The 4,379-nt window shown below is 35.5% G+C and overlaps 1 pseudogene; it reads left to right on the top strand.

Moving 5' to 3' along the window:
- The first annotated feature begins 454 nt into the window (after positions 1–454).
- Positions 455–1,648, top strand: LOC125839084 (transcription factor DIVARICATA-like; annotated as a pseudogene).
- The last annotated feature ends 2,731 nt before the right edge of the window (positions 1,649–4,379 follow it).

Raw genomic sequence — 4,379 nt, forward strand, 5'->3', positions numbered from 1 at the left:
ATCTCTTATTTTTGTGTCACTAACAAGAAAAGAAATATATATTCCAGTGATATAATTTTTTCTTATCTCCAGAAAAATAGTTTTTTTCTTTGTAGTCTTCTTTCTTATTATAAAACATTCCGTCCATTAGAAAAGGTAAAGAACATAGATGCTTTCATAATATGCTTCGTATCCCTGGGAACCTATGTGGGTAGTATACCACTTGTATCTTCATGTTTGTTCGTTTTACCAGTCACTTATTACTTCTCTTAGTATCCATAGATGATTTAAAAGAATACATGTCTTGTTGCGATTGTTTTTGTTTACTAAATGTCAAGGGTTACAAAAAATCTTATCTTAGATGTCCAATGTTTATGGTTGCTTTTGTCATATATTGACACTCATCCATTTTCTGAATCCTCTTCAAGTACTTTCCTTTTTCATTCTTGATATTTCCTTGTAGATCTAAAAGAAAATGAGCACCGGTCGGACATGCAATAGCTCCTTATGGACTAGGGAGGAGGATAAAATCTTTGAGAATATCCTAGCGATATACTTTAACGATAACAATCTACTTATGAAGATGGAAGAAGCCCTTCCTGGAAAATCAGTTGATGAGATCAAGAATCACTATAATATACTCTTAGAAGATATCGATGCCATCAATTCTGGAGGCGCTCCATTACCTAATTATGCATAAATGCAAAGCAATGCCAACAAAAATACGAAAGTAGATGTTGGATGGCGAAGAGGGACTCCTTTAACAGAAGAGGAACACAGGTTGGTTTCCTGTGTATAGTTTTTGAGGGTTTATTTTCTTGTCTTTTTTGGGAGTCTGGTCATTTTTCTGTTTTAATGTTTTTTGGGGTGCATTCAGAAGGCTTTGAGAGAGTAAAAGTTTTATGTAAATGTTGTCCTTCCAGCTTGTTTCCTGGATAATAAGTTATTTCTCTATCTTTCCTGCTATTGGTCATTTCTCCAGGGATTGGATATATATGGAAACGGTGACTGGAGAAGTATATCTAGGCACTGTGTGATAAAAAGAACCGCAATGCAGGTGGCTACCCATTCCCAGAAGTATTTCAAGCGTATCGAAGCCAACAAGAAAGGGAACAGAAAAGCAAGAGCAAAACCAAGCATTCTTGATATAAATATTGTGGATGCTGAATTCGGTGGAACTTATTAAGTTCCAAACGCTGTGGACATGATTGGACCTGTTTGCGAGGGATCACAAGCAGTGACAAATACCAGCAATGAGAGCATGTGTCCTTGAGAAAGCACCAATGCTGAGCAAATGACAGCAGTTGTCGGAGGAGAGCTCTCAGGCCAAAATGTTTTTGTGAATGTTGAAGCTAGCAGTGGAACTTCCGGTCATCCTATTAGTAGAATTGGGAGTGAACTTGAAGCATTACTCAGTCACCCCATGGACGAAGACAATGATGTCAGTTCGATTTTTGATGTTGGGATAGCACCAACTTTTGATGCTGGGATAGCACCAACTTTTGATGCTGGGATAGCACCAACTTTTGATGCTGGGATAGCACCAACTGCTCAAACCGGAAAATCCGGTTATGAAGTATCAGGGGAGGCTCCAGCTCAGTTACCTCCCTTTTCCTCCTCATCATACGTTGGTGATGGAATATGGAGCAGTTTACACACTCGCCGTTGAAGATGAAGGCACTTTTAATCTGCATGATTTGTTCACATATCAGTCGTTCTGATTTGCTGCACTTGTTTTTTTTTTTTTTGAAGACTTATTCAATTATGTTACACAATATTTCTCTTCTTTATCTATTCTTAATCTTCTTTAGACAGTATTGCTAGACAAGTGCATTTTGGTTGAAATATTTCAAAAATAAAAACATTAGCAATTGTTTTCAAAGTTCTTGCCTTTGTTTTTGCAATTGTTTGAGGAACAAAATAATCATTTTTTCTATGCATTAAGGACTTTCTGTTACGTGATATGTATGAAGGACTAAAATAGTCCAATCCACATACATTAGGGATCGATTTGATCATTTTAAAGTCTATTGACTGTCGAGAAGCCGATTATGAACTTGAATGTTTACACAAGAAACTTCTATTTACAAGTGTCTTTTTATTTGTCAATCTGGAGCAATATGAGTGGCATAAGTTATTTCTTATAAACATTCAAGGGGGAATTGGAGGACTACTGATTTATTGACCCGTGAAGTAAAGAATGATTGTTCGACCAACTCTTCTTTTCCCATGGCGGACCTGTATACTCTTGTCTTATTTCATATAAAGGACACTTTTTTTACCCTTAACAAGAGGTAACTAAAATCCTTTTTTCAACGTAAATGTGTTGTCCTTAGTAGGGCTTATCCAGTGTGAACCTGAATCAACGGCATTGAGCTTTGTGTACTGAGTGGTGAAACCCAAAAAATACAAATTCACTAACCATGATTCTTATCATCAACATAGTACAACTTTGTCATCACCTCTCCCTCCCCCTCTGCGGTAGGAACTACGATCCATAAAACATGCAATAATTTTACTAGTTGAGACATGTATGACAACTCCATTGCAAATTAGCATCCATAAAATTTCAGGAAAATAGTTTTCAAACCCACAGTTCTTTGCACAATAAACATATCTGGGGAATGCACGGCTAGATCTATAATATCCAACTACAATCTTTAACAATATTGTCTGAGTACACCTAATATGTACACATTGACACATTGGAGGAACTCCCTTGCACGAATTAAGATTCTCAAAACCCAATTTTGTTGACGTCACATACTTTTTGAAAGGATGAAATTTCCTGTCATAAATGACATACTTATTAACATCCAAAGGACTTTATTCCCTTAGATAATCTAGTTGCCCACGAACAGGAATCTAAATAGAAAAAAAAAACTAAGGTCAAGATATCATCAAGAGAAAAAAACTTGGCCAAACAATTCATCTACCTTCTTGGTGAGGTATTAGTAGTGTCATTTTAAGATGATTTTAAAATGTTTAATTTACATTCAGACTCTAAAATAATATATCATCAAAGGGTAGGCAGATTTATATGGTTTGTGCAGTCAAAGTTAGATGCATCAGGAATTGTGTCGTGCTTTCCTTCTGGTTAGTGCAGTCAAAGTTAGAAAATTCTCTTCTTTGTGAATGTACATATTCTTGAATGCAATTAGTAGTTCACATTAGTATTTCACATGAAACCAACAATACCTCCTTTTGGTTCAACTTTTACTTTTTATAAAAGCAAATGATCAGAATCACCTAATGTTAAAATACAATCAAATTGTAAGATAATAAAAGCAATACAAACTTTGGGTATAAATAAGAAGAGAGGATTTGTTTTTCTGAGACACCACACGGTCTGGAATGTGAAGAAACTTCTTGAAAGGAATCTGATGTCATTGTGATGGGAAAATTGGTACTCTTGGGCCACCAGAAAACTGTTTTTAACATTGTGAGTGGGAATATTGAAAATGAAAACTTGAGAATGGAAATGCCCTCGAAAGAGGAGGGGCACAGCTGAAGTAACTGTTAGGCAAAGCTATAATTGTATAGTAATCATAATATATTTTTCTTAGAATAGGGCTGATTTACAAAATAAATATTTATAACCACATATAATCCTTCCTAGAATAGGACTCTAACCCTACAATTCTATAAGTATAAATATTTATTTTCTATTGTATATTGAATCAATATAGAATACTATTTCAGAATATCTTATGTTTTTCTAGTTATGAGGAGACTTTTCCACATGTTGCTAAGATGACAACGGTATAGACATTATTGGTTGTGGCTTCAATGAGATGCTGGACCTTACATCATATGGATGTGAAAAATGCATTTCTTCACGGCAACCTAGAAGAAGTTGTGTTTATGAAACCACCACCTGGTTGTGTTCTGCCAAGACCAAATGCAGTTTGCCGTCTTTGAAAATATCTTTATGGCTTAAAACAGGCTCCCCGAGCTTGGTTTGACAAATTTCTATCAACGATTCAAACAACGGGCTTCTCTTAGAGTTCTTCAGATCATTCCTTGTTTCTACGTACTTCTCCAATAGGTATCAGAATACTTCTCATCTATGTTGATGATATCATTATCACATAAAATGATCAAGAGAATATTACTAAGTTGAAAGAATTCTTGCATACCTCATTTAAGAATAAGGACTTGGGATTTTATACTTGCTTATTGGGATCATGCTTACACAACAAAAGTATGCTAGTGATCTTGTTACAAGGGCTGGTCTTATTGATGACAAGGTTGTGTACACCCCTATGGAGATTAATACGAAGTACAAAGAGGCTGATGGAGAACCATTCAATGATCCAACATTGTATCAGTAGTTGGTGGGATCATTAGTTTATCTCACTATGACAAGGCCAAACATCTCATATGCAGTACATGTTCTA

Source organism: Solanum verrucosum, unplaced genomic scaffold (genome assembly GCF_900185275.1).
Source record: "Solanum verrucosum unplaced genomic scaffold, falcon-dt-bn FXZP01000163.1, whole genome shotgun sequence".
In the NCBI taxonomy this organism is placed as follows: domain Eukaryota; kingdom Viridiplantae; phylum Streptophyta; class Magnoliopsida; order Solanales; family Solanaceae; genus Solanum; species Solanum verrucosum.